At 43.2% G+C, this 22,306-nt stretch overlaps 1 long non-coding RNA gene across 1 annotated transcript in view; it reads right to left on the bottom strand.

Annotated features, from left to right (window-relative positions):
- LOC309615193 overlaps positions 1-19,195 on the bottom strand; it is a 54,106-nt gene extending 34,911 nt beyond the window's left edge. Inside the window, exon 1 of the long non-coding RNA XR_014236615.1 lies at positions 18,497-19,195. This is a non-coding gene — a long non-coding RNA (uncharacterized lncRNA). The remainder of the gene's footprint in view (positions 1-18,496) is intronic.
- Positions 19,196-22,306: the final 3,111 nt, after the last annotated feature.

Below are 22,306 nucleotides of genomic sequence, written 5' to 3'. Positions count from 1 at the left end.
GGTCTTAGTTGTGCAGCCTCTTCGTCGTGGTGTGCGGGCTTCTCTCTGGTTGTGGCTCGCGTGCTCAGTAGTTGCAGCATGCAGTCTTAGTTGCCCCACGGCATGTGGGATCTTAGTTCCCTGACCAGGGATCGAACCCATGTCCCCTGCATTGGAAGGTGGACTCTTAACCACTGGACCACCAGGGAAGTCCCCGGATCTTCTTTACTATCATTACTCTGAATTCTTTTTCAGGTAGACTGCCTATTTCCTCTTCATTTGTTTGGTCTCGTGGGTTTTTACCTTGCTCCTTCATCTGCTGTGTGTTTCTCTGTCTTCTCATTTTGCTTAACTTACTGTGTTTGGGGTCTCCTTTTTGCAGGCTGCAGGTTCGTAGTTCCCGTTGTTTTTGGTGTCTGCCCCCAGTGGCTAAGGTTGGTTCAGTGTGTTGTGTAGGTTTCCTGGTGGAGGGGACCGGTGCCTGTGTTCTGGTGGTTGAGACTGGATCTTGTCTTTCTGGTGTGCAGGACTGCGTCCGGTGGTGTGTTTTGGGGTGTCTGTGGCCTTATTATGATTTTAGGCAGCCTCTCTGCTAATGGGTGGGGTTGTGTTCCTGTCTTGCTAGTTGTTTGACATGGCGTCTCCAGCACTGTAGCTTGCTGGTCGTTGAGTGGAGCTGGGTCTTAGCACTGAGATGGAGATCTCTGGGAGAGCTTTCGCCATTTGATATTACGTGGAGCCGGGAGGTCTCTGGTGTACCAATGTCCTGAACTCAGCTCTCCCACCTCAGAGTCACAGGCCTGACACCCGGCCGGAGCACCAAGACCCTGCCAGCCACACGGTGTGCCTCCAGGAGGGCTGAAGAATCTCCAAACTCTTCTCTTGTGACAATTAAATGAGATAAAGTCTAAAAACCTCCAGTATGCAGACTGTCCCATAATAAGAGTGCAATAAACTTTCGCTATTATCAATCATCAGTAACTTGCTACTGGGAGAGGAGCAATCTATGTACGTTTGGCTACCACTGGGACCTTTCTGGAAGCAAAGGCTGTGGAAGGGCCTCTGCAGTGAGTCAGGACTAGAAACTATAGTGGGGACTCCCCATGCCCCCTCCCCCAAGCCTATTCCCTCACATCACAACGGAGGTCAGCATAGGCCAGACCAAAACCGAGAAGAGTTAGCCCTTCCCCACCAATATCAGGCTATTGCATAAGCCCTGAGATTTAGAACTAATCCTAGGGAGGAGGAAGAGGGGAGGGTGAATCATGTGGTTGCATAAGTTTGTGAGTGGAAAATAGTCATACCTGTTACACCTGTAAAGGTCTGTCCTGGAAGAACTACAGCAGGGATGCAGACGATTTGGCATATGGAGTGAAGCAACCCACCTCCCACCTGTACCCTACATCCTCGCCACCATCCTACTCTCCTCAAGGGAAGGATGAAAGTCTGGTTAAAAGAACAGTGGGACACTACTAGAAACCTTCACTCACATTCAAATATGGAAGACTAAAACCCTGCACTTGATCCTGAAGGAATGGGTTCTATTGCTGGAGTTTGAGCAGGGAGGTGGCATGGCCGTATGGGGTGATGACTGGCTTGCTAGCAGAGCACACAGTAGTTTGGTGACTGCAGAGACAGGATGATGGAGACGGGAGATGAGAGGTGGATAGAGTGGGGATGGAAAGGAAGACACGGATTCTGCAGAGGTTCTTGAGTTTTTTCCCGAGTAAAAAGTGTAGGAGATGCACAGACGGGAAATGTTAGAGGTGGCTGAGGGAAAGACGATGCCAGAAATTGAGATGTCAGGAGAAGGAATGGCTTAAGGGTGAGCAGGGCTGGTGAATATACTGTTAGTCAAGTTGCATTAAGGTGCTGATGGGATGTCCAAGTGCAAGTATCAGGAACACTGTTGAAAAAGTTATTACAGGCCTAGCGTGGTGGTTCTCAAACTTTTGGTCTCAGGACTGTATTACACTCTTAAAAATTATTGCGGAGCCAAAGAACTTTTGATTAAGTGGGTTTTATCTACCAATGTTTATTGTATTAGAAATTAGAACAAAGACATATAAAATTTTTAGTAATTTGTTTAAAAGTAACAGCAAACCAGTTACACCTTAACATAAATAATATTACTGTATTTTCCAAAACAAAAAAATCTCAGTGATTGTTTTACACTTTTGCTAATCTCTTTAATGTCTGGTTAAGAGAAGACAGCTGTATTCTCAGATCTGCTTCTACATTCGATTTGTTATGACAAATTGTTTTAGTTGAAGTATACGAAGAAAATCTAGATTCACGCAGATATGCAGTTGCAAAAGGGATTATCTTTAGGATTTACCCCCCTCCCCCACCAGGGACATTGGAACCATACTTTGAGGACTGCTGATCTACAGAAAGGCTTTTTTTTTTTTTTTTTTTTTTGGCCACACCGTGTGGCTTGTGGGATCTTAGTTCCCCAACCAGGGATTGAACCTGGGACCATGGCAGTGAAAGTGCTGAGTCCTAACCACTGGACCACCAGGAAATTCCCCAGAAAGGCTTTAAAATGAATGTTTTGAAGTAGTCTGTCTGGAGATGATAGTTGACAATGTAAGAATAAAGCAGCTCTTATTGGAAGAGGAAAGAAAAAAGTGCAGAGAGCCGAGATCCTATCTTTGGGTGCATTTGTACAGTTGATTCTTGTTATTCATAAATTCTGTCTTTGCAAATTTGCCTACTTGCTAAAATTACTTTGTAACCCCCTAATCAATATATGGTGCAGATCAGTAAAAAATCTGAGTTGCCTGATGCATCTGTTCCCAGCTGAGAAAAGTATCCAAATGGAGGTACTGATCAACTTGTCAGATAACAGCAGTGGAAGCAGAAGAAACACCCTCTCCTGCCTAGACAGGTTCTCCAAGCCTTCAGCCTGTCTCTACAACTCAATAAAGCCTCCAGGCTTGCCCCCAAGCAGAGCGTGTGGTCCTTCCTAGGAATGTAAGGAGAGGGGAGGGGCTCCTCTACTGTACAAAGAGGGGAAAGGAAAATAGAAATAGAACGTGTTAGATGACAAAGGTGAGCTGATTGGAAAAGGAGGGTTCTGAACTCCTGACTTTCTCAGAGGTGAACAGAAGGGTGAAATTTTTCAGCAACAGCATGCTGGGTTAAAACCTAGACCTTTATAGCCAGGAATTGCCAGAAAGGCAAACATCTTTTGATGAACTCCAGGTTGAATATGGCTGAAAGGAAAGGAAGTCCTAGCTCACCGTGGTTTTAAGACGATTAGAGGCAAGGTGAGCTCAGCTTCTCCAGCTACCAGTAAGATTCCACGGACATGGCCCACTTCCACCACCTGGTGACCACACACTTAAATTGCAAGGCCTGCTTTTAGAAGCCAGGGGGACATCCTTTGGCTGAATGGAGAGAGCCAATGAAATTAACTTATAGCAAAAAACTGCTAATTTTTTTAACCTAGAAATAATAACTGATCATTCTAGATCAACCTATACTAATCACTCTCTTCTGTGGATTAGTGTACCTTTTTTGATGTGTTTTTTGAACAATACCTGGTAGATACTGAACTGCTCTTGACTTGACAACGGACGTTAAATAAAAGTCAACTGACTGTTCAACAGCAGGGAAGACCTAATAGCATCTTCTCCTGGATCCCTGAAGACTTTTAAACCAGGCCCCAGAAGAAGCTGGAGCTCAGCTATCTTGCTACAAAGACAGAGTTTGGTTTTGCTCCCCTGGTGTGATCTGAAAAGCCAAGGAAGACACACCTCTGAAGTGCAAAGGGCCCTAAAATCCCTGCATTAGTAACCAGATCTATTTCCTTTCAAGTGTTCTCTTTGAAAAGGTAGACACCCATTGTGAAGAGGGAGCTGTTAATTCATTAGCACTTCAGTGTGAAAAACTGTCTTAGCCATGCCCTTAGAGCACCCTGGGAGAAGGGTGAAGAAGAGGGCCCAAAATGGGGAGGAGAGGGCTTCACATAAGGTCTTTCTGATTATCCTGGGCCAACAGGGCCAGGGAGGACCCCTGGTGAGAGCCTTGCACAGGGTAACCTGCTTCACCCCAGGCTGCAGGAACATCGACAAAACTGTTGACCAGCTCACCAGAGAAAGCCATGTGTGGAGTGACTGGAGGACACTGGGGGAAAGGCTAAGAAAGAGTGATTCCCTCAGGATCCCACAGAGATTCTCTAGCTGGGGGACACTTTTGTTTCTTTAAAGCAGAGCGTGCAAGGCTTGTGGGCCCGCTCCTCTCCACAGATATGAATTGCTTAATTCTCAATATGTAAAATCAGGAGATTTCACATAAAAATCTGGATTTCCAGCTTTTCCTGAAAAAAGAATAAGAATGAGGAGAATGATGAGGAGTCCGGCATTTTTCTCTGACAGGAACTGGCTGGAACTGACTCGGGGCTGCTCCCCCGGGAGGAATGCGCTCACTCCACAGTCCCTACCCGGCCCACATGCCTCATTTACGTTCCTGGCCTGGGTCTGAAACCATTTGAGGTTGCAACTCAGCTTTTAAACAATAATTAAAACAATGAGAAAAATCCTGCAACTATCAGTAATAACCAGTTATTTAATGTTACTACAAGTCAGACATTGTGCTGGTGATGTTATCCAAAGATTATCATTAATTCTCACAAAAACAACGGTGTTGGGACTTCCCTGGTGGCACAGAGGTTAAGAATCCACCTGCCAATGCAGGGGACAAGGGTTCGATCCCTGGTCCAGGAAGATCCAGCCTGCCGTGGAGCAACTAAGCCCGTGCTCCACAACTACTGAGCCTGTGCTCTAGAGCACGTGAGCCACAACTACTGAGCCCACGTGCCACAACTACTGAGCCGGTGCACCACAACTACTGAGTCTGCGCTCTAAAGCCTGTAAGCCACAGCTACTGAAGGCCGTGCACCTAGAGCCTGTGCTCCACAACAAGAGAAGCCACCACAATGAGAAGCCCACACACCGCAACGAAGACCCAACACAGCCATAAATAAATAAATAAATAAATAAATAAATAAATAAATAAATAAAAATGTTTAAAAAACCACAACAGTGTTTATATTCCCATATTAGAGAGAAGGAAACCATGGGACAAGGGAGAGTTTTATATTCACATGTTCCTTTTCATACTTGTTTAGAATATGGCCACTGTAGACGTTCTTGGGTATTTATTACATAATTTGTATTTATTTGTCTTTATTCTCATTTCATTATAGATGCAGGTAAAAATGACTAGTACTACATTCCCTTTCAACATAAGCAACAATCTAACTCTGTCTGTAGCACCAAAATCACCACCAAACTGCACATCCTACTTGGTCTCACCTCTGCTACAATTCAAGAGTCAGAACAACACCCCTCTAACTTTTCCCATCTTGCCCAGGAGATAATGGAATTTCTAAGACTTCTTTCTAAACCACAGATATTCATGGCTCCTTATTATTTTGCTAATTCATTAACAACTATGCTGTATTTCAAATGACCAAGTACATGTGTGCCAACAGGGGAAAAAAGAGGCATTTCCATTTGTGCCCATTTATTAACAATGAAAATCGATTTAAGCTGTTGTTTCTCTGGCTGTGAGGGGTAATCCTTAGGGAGCCAGTGGAGGAAGGCTCAGAGGGCAGCAAATGGAGCATTCTTTTTTTTTTTTTGTCCAGTTTTATTGAGATATAATTGGCATACAGCACTGTATAACTAAGTTGTACAGCATAATGATTTGACTTACAAGCATCATGAAATGATGATCACAGTAACTTTAGTGAACATCCATCATCTCATATAGATACAAAATTAAAGAAATAGAAAACATTTATTTTCCTCGTGATGAGAACTCGTAGGATTCACTCTTTTAATGACATTTTTTTCCTTTTTTTTCTTTTTTTATTTATTTTGGCTGTGTAGGGTCTTCGTTGCTGCACGCGGGCTTTCTCTAGTTGCGGCAAGAGGGGGTTACTCTTCATTGCGGTGCACAAGCATCTCATTGCAGTGGCTTCTCTTGTTGTGGAGCATGGGCTCTAGGCACGCGAGCTTCAGTAGTAGTGGCACACGGGCTTAGTTGCTCCGTGACATGTGGAATCTTCCCAGACCAGGGCTCGAACCCGTGCCCCCTCCATTTGCAGGCGGATTCTTAACCACTGTGCCACCAGGGAAGTCCCTTTAATGACTTTAATATACAACATACATCAGTGTTAACTATGTTTATCATGTTGTACATTACATCCCTAGTACTGACTGCTGTGGCTAGGACTTTCAAAACTATGTTGAATAAAAGTGACAAGAGTGGGCATCCTTGTCTTCTTCCTGATCTTAGAGGAAAGCTTTCAGCTTTTCACCATTGAGTATGATGTTAGCTGTGGGCTTGTTGTATGTGACCTTTATAAGGCTGATGTATGGTCCCTCTATACCCACTTTGTTGAGAGTTTTTATCATGAATGGATGTTGAATTTTGTCAAAAGCTTTTTCTGCATTTATTGAGATGATCATATGATTTTTGTTCTTCAGTTTGTTAATGTGTTGTACCACATTGATTGATTTGTGAATATTGAACCATCCTTGCATCCCTGGGATAAATCCCACTTGATCGTGGTGTATGATCCTTTTAATGTATTGTTGGATTTGGTTTGCCAATATTTTGTTGAGGACTTTTGAATCTGTGTTCATCAGTGATATTGGCCTGTATTTTTTTTGTCATATTTTGCCTAGTTTTGGTATCAAGGTGATGATGACCTTATAGAATGTGTTCGAAAGCATTTCTTCCTCTGCAATTTTTTGGAATAGTTTGAGGAGGATAGGTGTTAACTTTTCTTTAAATGTTTGGTAGAATTCACCTGTGAAGCCATCTGGTCCTGGACTTCTGTTTGTTGGGAGTTTTTTTGTTTCTGATTCAATTTTATTACTGGTAACTGGTCTGTTTATATTTTCTATTTCTTCCTGATTATTTCTTAGGAGATTGTATGTTTCTAAGAAATTGTCCATTTCTTCTAGGTTATCCATTTTATTGCCATATAATTGTTCATAGAGATCTCTTATGAGCCTTTGTATTTCTCTAGTGTTAGTTGTAACTTCTTTTTCATTTCTGATTTTATTTATTTGCACCCTCTCTCTGTTTTTCTTGATGAGTCTGGCTAAAGGTTTATCAATTTTTTTTATCTTTTCAAAGAACCAGCTCTTAGTTTCATTGATCTTTTCTATAGATTTTTAGCCTCTGTTCATTTATTTTTGCTATGATCTTTATGATTTCTACTAACTTTGGGTTTTGATCTTTCTTCTCTATTTGCTTTAGGTGTAAGGTTAGGTTTTTTGTTTGAGATTTCTCGTTTCCTGAGGTAGGCTTGTGTCACTGTAAATTTCCCTCTTCAAACTGCTTTTGCCACATCCCATAGATCTTGGATCATTGTGTTTTCATTATCATTTGTTTCCAGGTGTTTTTTGATTTCCTCTTTGATTTCTTCAGTGACCCATTAGTTCTTTAGTAGCATATTGTTTAGCCCTCATGTGTTTTGTTTTCTGCAGTTTTTTTCTTATAGTTGATTTCTAGTCCCATAGGGTTGTGGTCAGAAAAGATGGTTAATATGATTTCAATCTTAAATTTACTGAGACTTGTTCTGTTGTCTAGCATGTGATCCATCCTGGAGAATGTTCCACGTGCACTTGAGAAGAATGTGTATTCTGCTGCTTTTGGATGGAGTGTTCTATATGTATCTATTAAGTCATCTGTTCTAATGTGTCATTTAAGGTCAGTGTTTCCTAACTGATTTTCTGTCTGGATGATCTGTCCATTGATGTAAGTGGGGTGTTAACATCCCCTACTAGTATTGTGTTACTGTCAATTTCTCCCTTTATGTCTATTAATATTTGCTTTATGTATTTAGGTGTTCCTATGTTGGGTGCATATATATTTACAATTGTTATATCTTTTTCTTGAATTGATCCCTTGATCATTATGTGATAGCCTTCTTTGTCTCTTGTAAGTCTTTATTTTAAAGTCTATTTTGTCTGATATAAATATTGATACCCTGGCTTGCTTTTGATTTCCATTTGCAATGGAATACCTTTTCCCATCCCCTCACTCAGTCTGTGTGTGTCTTTAGATCTGAATTGAGTCTTGTGTAGGCAGTATATATCTTGTTTTTGTATCCATTCATCCACTATATATCTTTTTTTTTTAATTAAAAAAATTTTTTAGGCTATGCCACGCAGCATGAGGGATCTTAGTTCCTCGACTGGGGATCAGACACGTGCCCCCTGCAGTGGAAGTGCTGAGTCCTAACCACTGGACTGCCAGAGAATTCCCCACTATATCTTTTGATTGGAGCATTTCGTCCATTTACATTTAAAGTAATTATTGATAGATATGTACTTATTACCATTTTGTGAATTGTTCTTGGGTTGTTTTATAGTTCTTTTTTGTTCCTTTCTTTTTCTTTTGCTCTCTTCCTTTGTGAGTTGATGACTATCTCTAGTTTTATGTTTGGATCTCTTATAGATTTTTGTTTTGTGGTTACCATGAAGTTTATATATATGTAATTATTTTAAGTTGCTGCTCTCTTAAGTTTGAATGCCTTTTAACAGCCCTGCATTTTTACTCACACACCCCACATTTAATGTTTTTGGCATCATATTTTACATCTTTTTGTTATGTGTCTCCTTAAACTAATTATTGTGGATATTGATGATTTTACTACTTTTATCTTTTAACCTTTCTCCAAGCTTATAAGTGATTGATCTACTACCTTTACTGTTAGTTTGATCATGTATTATGTGATTAATGAAAAACAAACTATCCCAATGACACATCTTTTGATATTCCACAAACTTTGTAACTTTCTTTTCTTCCTTCTCTTTTTGTTTATTTGTTTCAACCTCAGTGATTTTCTTTTTATCATTTTATTTCTTATCAAAGTTATCTATGATGATAAAGAGTCAAATACAAGGTTTGTTACAAAAATGGCAGATACCTCACACTTCATTTCCTAATACAACCCCTTTCAAATCTCCAAATAACAATCTTATACTGTATTCTATATATTTTTCAATTTTATATTTTATTTATCAACTTCCTACCATGGAAGATAAGGATTTAGCTACCTTCTCTCTCTCTCTCTCTCTCTTTTCCTTTCTCTCTCTCCCTTTTCCTCTCTCTCTCTCTCTCTCTCACACACACACACACACACACACACTCTTTCTAACTCCCCATCTTCCCAAAATAGTTAAACAATTTTTGTTAGTTAAGTATTTAGTGTTGAATTAATCAAGGTCCAATCAGGAGTCAGAAACTGCACAGTGACTTGTAGAGGGAAAGTTTAATATAAGAATTATTAACTGCATGCAAGAGGGAAGAGATATGGGAACATATTGTATATGTATAACTGATTCACTTTGTTATACAGCAGAAGCTAACACACCATTGTAAGGCAATTATACTTCAATAAAGATGTTTAAAAAAAAAAAAAGAATTATTAACTGCAATATAGGATCATCTATGGAAGAAAGAGAACTCTGGAATATACCCTAGAGATGAACAAAGCTACTCAAGGAAGAAACATCCCTTCCTGAGGCTGAGATGGCAGAGAAGTGTACTGAGTTGCTCCAGGCCAGAGCTGGTCAACAGTTACTGGACAAGCAGGAGACACTGCTCCAGGGTGCAGGTGGGTAGAAAAGCATGGCCAGGACTAGCAAGCAGAAGAAGCCTCTCTGAAGGGCTGTCAGGCCAGGGCTGAGAAGTCAACCACTGGGGTGCTGGCATGATTCAGTGGGAATCTACTCATTGGAGTGCTGCAAAAATTTGTTAGGAAGCTCTCTGTGATGTACCACTGAAACTTAATATAGGTGAATGCCACTGAATGTCTTCCCCAACCCATCCACAGCTGGCACCCAAACAGTAGGAGCAAGAAGAAGGAAAACAGAAAACACTGGTACTGGGAAGAGAAGCCTCTTCCTCCTGCAGTTTCCCTCCAGTGCCCTCTACTGACAAAGCTTTTAACACCATGTCAGCGCAAAGGAGGAACTGAGGATCCAGATCAATTTTCACAGGTCAAGAAATGGAGTTTGAATCTGGGGCCAAAGGCAACAAATTGCTAACTGGTATAAGTGTTTACCTTTTATGATTGTAAAAATCTTACTGACAGCTGAGCCGTGTAGTGTACTATAATCACTTCTCCTTCCCTACTTGGTTTTTTGTTTTCTCTTGAATTAATAATTAACTTTGTTGTTTTTGTTTCTTTAATTATCACCAATCCCCAAATTCTCCCCCAAGTTATGTAAATCTCCCCTCCATTGGGGGAGCAATAGTCTCAGTCCTAATTCTGGCAGCTTTCAGTACCAGAACCACTAGTTAGGTGAGGAAGGCTTGGCAGCAGAGACCATCGTTATTATTTGAGGAAGTTTATGCATCTTCAGCAGGATTCCCCACAATGGCCTTGGGGCCAATTCACAGAGGCCACTGACTCTTTTCTCTACCATCTCCTTTCTTCCCCCGAGGGGTGATCTCACAAATGCTGTGCCCTCTCCTTCATTAACTCACTGCTCTCCTGGCTTCTCAGCATCCCATTTATTAATTAAAACAGAGCAGTAAAGATGGCTGATAAGCATGAACGGTGGAGCAACACATTGTATTAAAAACAAGGAGAAGAACAATTGTGACATAATTCAGACCCATGCCATCAACCTCTAACCCCTTGAAAAGGTCTCTGAAACTTTCTGGAATTTCCACAAAAGTCATTCTCTTTGTACTAAACTTTTAACTTCCTTAAGGACTATCATTCTAGATAAACAGACTGTGTCTTATTAAGTTCTATTGTTTTCCTCTTTTAATCACTAGTATCATATCTGAAAAGTATCCCTTGTAACAAATGTATATAATTTCAACTACCTCTCATAGAAAATGTGTATAATTTCAATCAAACAAAAAATCTATAGTTAGGATGGTTCTCACCACTACTTAGAATCTTATTTTTATAGTGACATAATTTCTGAGTTTTGAACCACTGATTTAGAAACAAACCTTTGAAATTCAACACATTTGTGGATTGGAAACTACTCATTTTCAAGGTCTGACTGTGAAATAGAAAAATTACTTTCACAGTATTAGTTATAATGTACCATGTAATATCACACCATATATATAACACATAAATTTATGTATTAACTCAACAAATTTGTATTCCATCTCAAAATTATTTGCATCACAAATGTTTGTTTTGTTGTCATGCACTTTTTACTGCCTGGAAACACAGGGCCAAGACACATAGTAGGAGCTTAAGAAAGGCATTGGATTAAATGGGAATTTTAATCCAATTGAATATTTAATCATTAAAATCACTTTATACCTGTTATTGTACTATTATATAATGTGTTATGTTATTTTAGAATTAGGACTATTAATGTATAATATACCAGCATTGTGTGTAGTTATAAATTATTGAGTCTGTTTCGTAAGATTTAGAACTCGCCTTTCTGCAGTTTGAAGCTTTACCCCAACCTTTCACTCCCAGGCACAAACATTTCATGCTGGCTTGTGCAGAACACTAAGTGGCCCCAAAAGATAAAGCCCAAGTTTTTTAAAGTTCAAATATATAAATAGTTTTCTTCCATGGATAGTGTTTTTCCATTGGTTTTGAAAATCAAATAACTTCAGGATTCAAAGGAATGTGAAAGCTGTAAGTACACATTCATATGGGTTGATGGTAAATTGCTATACACAGAATGCTGTTCAAGCCTGAAATATTAAGGAAACTCATTGTTTCCTTTAACAAAAAGTTGGCTTTAGTTGTTGGTCTTTTACTGAATGAATGGATTTTCCAGAAAGACAAAAAGTAGTTTTCTACAACTAGCAGAGAAAGGGAAGGAAGAAAACTGGTTTCAACGGGCCAGTATTCAGATAATGGCAAATCCAGGTCTCCTGTCTGGTTAAAAGCTTATGTCCTTCGAGACTATTTTGAAGCTGTTATTTGAAGAATAAAATGGCAAACAAAGTACTTTAACTGGCAAAAAACAGAGTCAGAACTTACCCCAAATTATATTCCAGAATGATTAAAATTTGAATGTAAAATAAGGCAAATATATAAAAGTTTAAGAAGAAAGTGTATGTACATGGTTATGTATCTCTGGTGAAAGAGGCCTTGCTAAGCTAACATATCACTGCAGACAAAAGGCATCAAGAATATGACTGACAGATTAGACCACATGAAAATCCAAATTTTTCCTGTTATGGACTGAATGTTTGTGTCCCCATAAAAGCCATAAGTCCTAACCCTCAATGTGATGGTATTTGGAGATGGGACATTTGGAAGGTAGTTAGGGTTAGATGAGGTCAAGAGGGTGAGGCCCTCATGACCTTATAAGAAGAGACACCAGAGAGCTTGTTCTCTCCCTGCCGTGTGAGGACACAGCAAGAAGGTAGCCATCGGTGAGCTTGGAAGAAAGCTTTCTCCAGAAGTTGACCATGCTGACACCTTGATCTTGGAGTTCTAACCTCCAGAACTGTGAGAAAATGAATTTCTGTTGTTTAAGGTACCCAGACTATTCTATTTTGTTATGGCAACTCAAGCGGACTAATACACAGCCTAAAGGAAGTTTAAAAACCAGAAATGTGAAGAAAAAGATTTGCATCATACATAATAGGCAACACGTCTATAATTCCAAAATATATAATTTTTGTTTTACAAATCCGCTAGAAAAATACAAATACCTTAATAGCAAAATGAGCAAAGGTCACAGAAAGATAATTTATCAAAGAACTACAGATTGTCAATAAATAAAACATGCTCTATATCATTAATGTGACAGGTAGAAAAATGACCCACCAGAGATGTCACGTCCTAATCCCCAGAACCTGTGACAGCAAAAGAGATTTTGCAGAAGTGATTAAGGATTTTGAGATGTGATATTATTCTGGGTTATCTGGGTGGTCCCAAAGTAATCACAAGGGTACTTATAAGTGAAAGAGGGAGGCAGGAGGGTCAGAATCAGAGAAGGAGATGTGAGGAGAGAAACAGAAGTTAGACTAATGATGGTGGAAGGGGCCACAAGCCAAGGAATGCAGGAGGCTTCTAAAAGAAAGAAATAGATTCTTCTGTTTCAACATAATAAATTTATGTTCTTTTAAGCTACCAAGTTTGTGGTAATTTATTACAGCAGCAATAAGAAAGCAATATAATGACTAATCAAAGAAATAGACATTTTAAAAATGATTTTGCCTTTATAGCTTTATAAAGGCAAAGTGTTGGTGTGGGAAACACAGGCACACATATGCTTTTGGTAGGAATGTAAATTAGTATACCCTTTCAGGAGTCATTTGGCAGTATGTATCAGATCTTTAAACATGCATACTCTCTGACATAACAATTTTAATTTTCCTTGACTATGTCCTAAAGCACTGGATTTCCAGCTGCATTTAGTGATGGAGCTCTTTCTTCTCCCCAAATGGAGCCGAGAGACGTGAACCTATGATTGCTGAAGGAAGATTAAGGGCTGAAACCCTGCAGCCTTCACCTCACCCTTGCAGGAGCACCTCACACATTTCCACGGGCTCCATGGAACACACTTTGAGAACCAGTGTCCTGGGAGAAGAACTGGACAAGCAAACCAAAGACCCCCAACACGCAAGGATGTTTATCACAACATTGTTCATAATTGCAAAAAATTAGAAACCACCTACATGGCCCTCAAAAAAGTGACTTATGGTTTATTTATAAGCAGTATACAATACTACGTACCTATTAAAAATGATGACATGCAACTATATTGACATGGAAAGAGTTACGCATTTATGGAGTGGGAATAGGCTATAAAATATCTTTGCATGGTAAGGTTCATTTCTGAAATATATACGTACAGATATGCATAGAAAAGACGTCTAAGGGGATATAGATCAAAGCATTAACAGTGGTCATCTCTGTGTGGTGGAATTAAGATGAGTTTTACTTTCTTTTTTACACCTTTATGTATTTTAAAATATGAATATATATTACTTTTATAATCAGAAAAAAAATCTGGCTGGGGACTTTCCTGATGGTACAGTGGTTAAGAATCCACCTTCCAATGCAAGAGACGTGGGTTTGATCGCTGGTCGAGGAACTAAGATCCCCATGCCACGGGGCAACTAAGCCCGCGTGTTCTGGAGCCCACACGCCACAACTACTAGAGAGAAGCCCGCACGCCGCAACTAGAGAAGCCCATGCACCACAACGAAGAGCCTGTGCGCCGCAACGAAAGATCCCGCATGCCGCAGTGAAGATCCCACATGCCACAACTAAGACCTAACTCAGCCAAATAAATAAATAATAAATAAAAGAAAAAAATCTAGCTGTACCTTGAATAACAATGAGCAGCAAACGAAGGAATGGCTAGAACATGCGTGGGTTGGGGGGAGCTGAGAGAGGGAGAGAGAGGGAAGTGGTAGAGTGAGATAGAAGCAGATATTTAAGGTGAGGACGTTGGAACAAAGCCGTCAGTGTTGTATATCTGCCACTTCCCCCGCTAATTCCTCTTTTTCCCTTTTCCTTTCTGCTCTGTGCGTGGGGAGCAGAAAGGAAAAGGGGAAAAGAGGCTCCATTCCACTGGGGTGGTAACACCTAAGGTCACTCAGTATGGGACTTACTCCACCACCTACTTTTCCCCAGTTTCATGCCTAAGAAATGGGGAGCTTTCCTGGTGTCAAGGCACTGGCCGGTGGGATGTCATTGGATGTCACTCCTGGGACACCCCGTTGCTCCTCTGTTCTCAGAGAGCGATTCAAGAGTTTCAGTGTTTCCTTCTCCTCCTTCTATGCTGTCCACAGGCACGCAGGTATTGTTCTGCTCTTCCTGTCATATTCTGGGGTGTAGGAGACTGGGAGGCTGCCTGAGCCCCATCATCACATCATATGTACAGCCACTGCTTCTCTAGGTTTGGCCACTCCCTTAGGGCTTTGCCAGGGGAACATGACACACACCCCTCTGCTGCTCCCACTCTGACCTTCCATGATGTATCTTACAGTCTTCCTGGGTCCCAGCTTGTGGTCCAGGCTACAGGGCCTCACTCTTTGGGACCCACCAATACCCACCCTTAAATTGTTCCCCCAGCAGCTCTACTGCCCCCCAGTCTACGAAAGGTATTTTCTAGTCTGATTGTGGGGAAGCTTTCTCATTATACATTCTCCTAAATATTTGGTTTAGTAGTTATTTAATCTATGCATGCTCACCTATAAGGCCAATTTGATAGTGATAACTGTGAATGTGGTACAAAACCTAATTACATCAAAAAAGTTCAGCATCATGACAGGTGAATATGTAGAGACTGTTAACAGTCATTGTTTTTATTGTCTAATTTTCTCTTTCACACACTTTATACAGTTGGGTGCATCTAAAACTTTGGGGAGAACAGGCTTAAAGTAGACTTACGGTACTTTTTATTAAATACAATACCACACTAAAGATGCTCAACACTGCTAATTATTAGAGAAATGCAAATCAAAACTACACGGAGGGCTTCCCTGGTGGCGCAGTGGTTAAGAATCCGTCTGCCAATGCAGGGAACGTGGATTCAAGCCCTGGTCCGGGAAGATCCCACATGCCGCGAAGCAACTAAGCCCGTGCGCCACAACTACTGAGCCTGCATTCTAGAGCCCGCAAGCCACAACTACTGAAGCCCACGCACCTAGAGCCTGTGCTCTGCAACAAGAGAAGCCACCGCAACGAGGAGCACAGCAACGAAGAGTAGCCCCCGCTCGCCGCAACTAGAGAAAGCCCACGCAGCAACAAAGACCCTACGCAGCCAAAAAGAAAAAAAAAAAAAAATTAAATAAATAAATTAAAAAAAAAAAAAAAACTACACGGAGGTACCACCTCACACCAGTCAGATTGGCCGTCATGAAAAAGTCTAAAAATATTAAATGCTGGAGAGGGTGTGGAGAAAAGGGAACCCTCCTACACTGTTGGTGGGAATGTAAATTGGTATAGCCACTATGGAGAACAGTATGGAGGTTCCTTAAAAATCTAAAAATAGAGTTATCAAATAATCCAGCAATCCCACTCCCGGGCATATATCCAGAAAAGATGAAAACTCTAATTTGAAAAGATACGTGAACCCCAATGTTCATGGCAGCACTATTTACAATAGCCAAGACATGGAAGCAACCTAAATGTCCATCAACAGATGAATGGATAAAGAAGATGTGGTACATATATATATACACAATGGAATATTACTCAGCCATAAAAAGAATGAAATAATGCCATTTGCAGCAACATAGATGGATGTAGAGTTTATCATACTGAGTGAAGTAAGTCAGACAGAGAAAGACAAATATCATATATCACTTACATGTGGAATCTAAAAAATGATACAAATGGACTTATTTACAAAACAGAAACAGACTCACAGACATAGAAAACAAACTTACGGTTATCAAAGGGGAAAGGGGTGGGGAGGGATAAATTAGGAATTTGGGATTAACAGATACACACTACTATATATAAAATAGATAAACAATAAGGAACTACTGTATAGCACAGGGAACTCTACTCCATATCTTGTAATAACCCATAATGGAAAAGAATCTGAGAAAATATATATATATATGCATATGTTTGAATCACTGACGTATACCTGAAATACTGTAAATCAGCTATACTTCAAGTTTAAAAAAATACTGTACTCCTACAAGTGGAAAACCTGTACATTCCTTCTCTTTCAAAGTAATTTAACCTAAAGTCTCCCAATTGGAGTATGTACAAAAGTCTCATAAATTAGAACATTTTCAAGTCACTTATTTGGAGAGGATCTGCTAGGGCTGCAGATACAATTTTCTGCCACTAGATGTCTCTGAGTCTTAAAGAAGCACAATAATGAGGTCTTCGTCTATTTATACACACAGATCACCTACCTCCCTGTTAACAGAGTTTCATAATCCTCTTATGTAATGCAGGGTTGTCAGTTACAGTTAATCATCATTTGGGAAACGGGCAGGCGGGCGCCTCAAGAGCTCCATGCCCCCAACACAAGGCCGGAAGTGTTGAGAGATGGGTCTGTGAGACCCTGCAGAAACCCACAACCCTGAAATGTGTCCCTGCGTTGGGCAGGGAAGGCATGGACAGGGAAATTGGGCAGAAGAAACAAAGAGCTGCCTGGGGCATGTGACCAGATGGATGTGGAGACCAAATCCTCCTTTCTCTTACCGCTTGGAACCAGCAGAGGAGCTGGTGGGCTGAGTAGTATCTCAGCCCTGCATGTCTCCCCCTGCCTGCAGGCATTTCTTAAAACCCTGATGCCTGGGACACCTGCCCACCCCTCCCGACCAGGGAACCCAACAGTCAGCAAAAGCCACAGAACGCTCCCCGGCCTCCTTAGCACCTGTCAGGCCATCTCATCAGTCTGCTTTCTGTGATGTGTACATGGATGCGTCTGTTAGTCTAGACAGGGACTCCCAGCGGGTGAGGACCCTTCTTCAACTTTGCAGCCCTTACGCCCTGCGCCCAGTGCTTTTACACAGTAGGTGTACAGTGAACATCTGTTGAAACCAAAGTGTGATCGCTGAAGTGTGAGAATGATGAAATTATTCTGCTCTGATGAGTTTTTGAATCTTAAGAAAATAGCTCAGATCCTCCTCTAAGAGAAATCGCCTTTAATGAATGCACCCCACCACCCCCATAGTTATTGGGAGGCTGATTTAAGCAGCTTTTTAAAGCCTAGCATTTCAGCGCGAGGGTTAAGGATATGAACTCTGGAGTAAGATTGGGGTAGATCTCAGCTCCAGTATTTATTAGTTCTGTGATCTTGTGGCCAGGGCTAGGCAATCTTTAGCTCAGTTTGGGCTTTTGTAAAATGGGAATAATAATAGCACTCATTTCACAGATTTGTTGTACAGACTCAGTAGGTTAATACTCATAGCACCGTTAGCCCAGCTCCTGGTATATAGCAGCTGCTCAACAGTGGTTAAGACCTAGGGGCCAAAGCGAGAATGCCTCAGTTCAAACCCTTCTCCTGTAACTAGGACAAGTTACCTAAACTCTCTTAGGCCTCGGTTTCTCCATCTGTAAAGTGGGGTAACACTGCTTGCCTCAGAGGGTTGGTGTGGGAAATCAGTGGGACAGGCAGCTACAAGCACACCTTAGCTGTGATTATCAGTACCCTTCAGCACTTACAACATTAAGTAAACAGCCCGTGGACAGGTCCGTCACGAGATGGGGAATCAGTCATTACGCTAACATTCACAATACTGGCAACCCCCTACCTTTTCAACTCCTTCCTTTTGTATGATTTTGTAAAGTATTTTTATATTTATTATTTCACTTGGTTCAAAAAACCCCTCCAGCTCACTTTAATCCACAGGTGGGTGGCGATTCGCGAAACACGTGGTTCCAGTCTAGTCCCTCATCAGATCTACATGGAAACCCAGGAATGGAGACAGCTGGGCAGAGGGAAGGAGGGGAGGGAGGAGAGGTCGGGAGTGGCTTGAGAGCTTTATCTAAGCCATTGGCTCCCGTCCTTTTCCAGTTGGTGGTGCTTTTAGTAATGCAATGAAAGCTATGAATACTCACCCAGAAAACTGGACAGGCACACATTTTCATAGAGTTGATGTTGCCAGAGCTGCTTCAGGTCTTTGCTCACAACCCTCCAACCCGCACCTTTGGCAGAGTTAACATAAATCTTTAAGTTAAAGCGTTCAGAGATTAGAAGGGAAGCTACAAACAAACAAACAAAAGCCAGATGGAACCAGCTGAGACCAAGATGGCGACGAATCCGACCTCCACCAGACGCTTTAGTCTCATTATACTCTGATTTTACTACATCAGCATATAAAATGACACACCTATCCGCGACCATGACCCGACAGTAGGGACCAAAAAGGATAAAAAGAGGGTGGCGCCTCACTCCCTCAGAAGAAGCCCTGCCCCTTCCCAGCAGACTAATGCATATGCCTCCCCCTCATTAGCCTCACTCCTCCTCCTTTTGTCTTTACTCTAAAATTAAATCCCTCTCGCCACGTGGGTGAGAAGTTAATCTGTGAACTTAGTTCCCGCTTCTCCATTCTTTGGTCACTGAATAAAGTTTGCGCTGTCTCCATCTCGGTTATTTGTCTACTTGAACCTGAACAGAAAAAGAACCTTCCCACTCCAATGCAGAGCCTCGGCCAGCCTAGGGCCTGAGCTAGGTCCCTATGACTTAATTCAGTACAATTTACACAGGGTCAGATTGAGATCTGTGGCAAGCTATCATTTTGCATCCCCTTCAAATCAGTATGTATGTATGTATGTATGTATTTGTTTATTTATTTATTTATTTATGGCTGTGTTGTGTCTTCGTTTCTGTGCAGGGGCTTTCTCTAGTTGTGGCAAGCGGGTGCGCGGGCCTCTCACTATCGCGGCCTCTCTTGTTGCGGAGCACAGGCTCCAGACGCGCAGGCTCAGTAATTGTGGCTCACGGGCCTAGTCGCTCCGCGGCATGTGGGATCTTCCCAGACCAACTCGAACCCGTGTCGCCTGCATTGGCAGGCAGATTCTCAACCACTGCACCACCAGGGAAGCCCCAAATCAGTTTTTAACAAATATTTATTAGCAGTAGCAGAGAGAAATTTTATATTAATAAAATTCCTGGGACTTCCCTGGTAGTGCAGTGGATAAGACTCCACGCTCCCAATGCAGGGGGCCTGGGTTCAATCCCTGGTCAGGGAACTAGATCCTACATGCACGCTGCAACTAAGAGTTCGCATGCCACAATGAAGGAGCCAGCGAGCCACAACTAAGACCCAGCATAACCAAATAAATAAATAAATAAAAACAAAAAACTCCTGCACCTCTTTGTGCTTGAGTTTAGAATTTACTCATATACACGCAGTTTTCTGAACTTTTTGAATTCATGTGAAAGCTAGTGAAATAAATTACTAGCTTCCGGTAGCCAGCACAACTCCATGATTTATTCCATTGACTGCGAATGTCAAGTAGCTGTCTGCTGGCTGGGCACCGTGCAAAAACACTCAACAGAAAGAACCCCAGTGAGGAATGTTCTCTTTCTTCGCTACAGGCTGAGAACAGGGGCAGTTGAAGTGTTTCCACCTGGGCAAGTGTTGCCTGTGGAAACTTTAATTAGGAGGCGCCATCTTTCTGAATCCTCCAGTGCCATTTGGGGGCACGTTACAGATGACACCTGTGACCTACCCACCCTGTAGTCCATATTTGGGCTCAGGGCCCAGGTTAAGACACGTGGACCAGAGAGTCCGGGTTTAAACACCAAGGAGGTCGGCAGTAGCTCTGCGTATGCACAAATCCCTCTCTCTTCACCTGAAGTTCATAGTGATGGGTAAAGGGAGAGAGAACAGGAAACTTGTGACTCTACCTGAAAGCCAAGGAGGGAGAAACCATTGGGCGTCCATGGAAGCTCTGAGAAGGAGAATCAAGTCAAGTGGGGCTGCCCTGTAGCTCCACGATTGTCTGTAACGCTGATATACCTGAGCTGGCCTGAGCCGCTCCCCACCGCCAGCCCCGGCCCGTGTCTCCGGTTGTGAGCGCTAGGTCGGGGCACACACAGGCTCTTTAAGGCCGAAGGGGAAGAGGCTGAGGCGGCTGTGGAGTGGAGTGTTCCTGCCTTAGCTGCATGGGGTCTTGGTATCAGCTGACACAGGAAGCAGCTCTCAGACCTCCTGCCGGCCTGGCTTCATCTCTGGGCCTCCCGCTCCGCCTGCGTGCAGAGGAGGGCCGGGGGGGCGGGGGGGGGGGGGGCGGTTGGCTGGGAAAGCAGGGGGAGTTTTCGCATCAGTTTTCAGAGCCAGGAATCCACGGGTCTAATGTTATGAAGATTTGGTTCATCCCCAAAACACAGGGTGGTGCTTGTCAGCAAGTCTGCACCACAGAGGACGCTTTGTGTGGACCATCAGCTAAGCAGAGGGCTGGGGCCTCCCTGGCGGCTTTTGCTGATGCTGCCGAACTGCGTGCTGGGAGCGGGCAGGAAAGGACGGCCCCTAGGCTGCTCCCAGGCTGCGCGCGCAGCAACAGTTTAGCAGTCAGTACAGGAACGGCGTCACGCCTCAGGGGAGAAGGCGGCCTTCTGCACCGCAGTGGTTCTCAGAGTGGGGTCCTCCTCGCGGAGGTAGCTGCAAGCAGCTGGGACCTTGTAAGAAAAGCACATTCTCGGGCCTCGGATGCTCTGGGGGCGGGGCCTGGCGGACTAAGCCCTCCAGGGGATGCCGACGCGCACTCGAGTTCGCGAATCACCGGGAACGGGCCCCGCAGTCACATGCTAGCCTGCCTTCTCACACCGTGGGGACTCCCAGGGGCCAGCTGCCGAGCAGACGAGGGTCTAGCTGGCCAGTCCCAACATCCATTCCAGCACCTGCCCCTGAATCCAGGCTTGGGGATCAGTGCAGGGAAGCCAGGCCGGAGGCTCCTCTGTCAAATCCCGCGCTGTCCGCAGCGGCCCCAGGTGGGACCCAGGAGCGCAGCTGGGAAGGCTGTTCCCCGAGGAGAGCGCTGGTCCCTGGCTCCCGGGAGGGGCTAGGGGGATGGGAGACCCCACCCTCCCCTTCCTCCTTGGGCGCACCAGGCTTCTGCAGACATGGGCGAGGGGGCTTCAGAGCAGGAGGCCAGGGTTATCAAATGCCAGAAGAGAAGGTCGCTACCCTCGCTCCTTCTGATGGCCTACTTACTCCAAGGCCAAAGGGCTGGGGAGGCGGCTTGCCGTTTCTGTGCCGCCCAGGTGGCTGCGACAGGATGAACGTTCGTTATTGAAGACCCGGCTGTGCGTAAACATGGAGACACCAGTGCTTTGTCCTCTGCACCAGGAGAACAGCACCGGGGCCAAAGCAGACTCTTAGCTCACGTTTATAAGGTGAAGAGAGAGGCGGGGGATGCAGAGGCCCGCCGGGGTTACACCCAGCTCAGGGGACTCAGTCCCCAGGAGTCCAGAACCTGCAGAGAGACAGGAGGAGCCTAGAGGTGGCGCCCGCCCCTCCTCCTGAGAGCCCACCTCACCCCTCTGGTGGCAGGGCCTGCACTCATGAGGTTAAAGCAGAGGAACCAAGAGAGGACAAAATGCAGATTCTCTGAGCAGTTTGTTTTCATCTTGACCCTCTATTTACTGGAACACACATTCCTTAGCCCCCAAAAATTCAACAAACCACTGCCATTGGGAGAGTCCAAAATAAAAACACAACCAATCACATAAACAACTCTCCAAATAAAGTTCTACAGCTCACCAGGTTCCACTTTTAAATATCCATCTGGCCAGGGAGCAATACTGCCTTTGCACAGTGCAGTAGTGGAGCAAACAAACCCTGGAGTCAGACTTTCTGGATTTAAAACCCAGCTCTGCCACTTACCTGCTGTGTGACCTCAGGCAGCTTACTTAACCTCTCT

This window comes from Balaenoptera borealis (assembly GCF_965194805.1).
Source record: "Balaenoptera borealis genome assembly, chromosome: 17".
In the NCBI taxonomy this organism is placed as follows: domain Eukaryota; kingdom Metazoa; phylum Chordata; class Mammalia; order Artiodactyla; family Balaenopteridae; genus Balaenoptera; species Balaenoptera borealis.
This window is presented reverse-complemented; position numbering and strand designations above follow the sequence as displayed.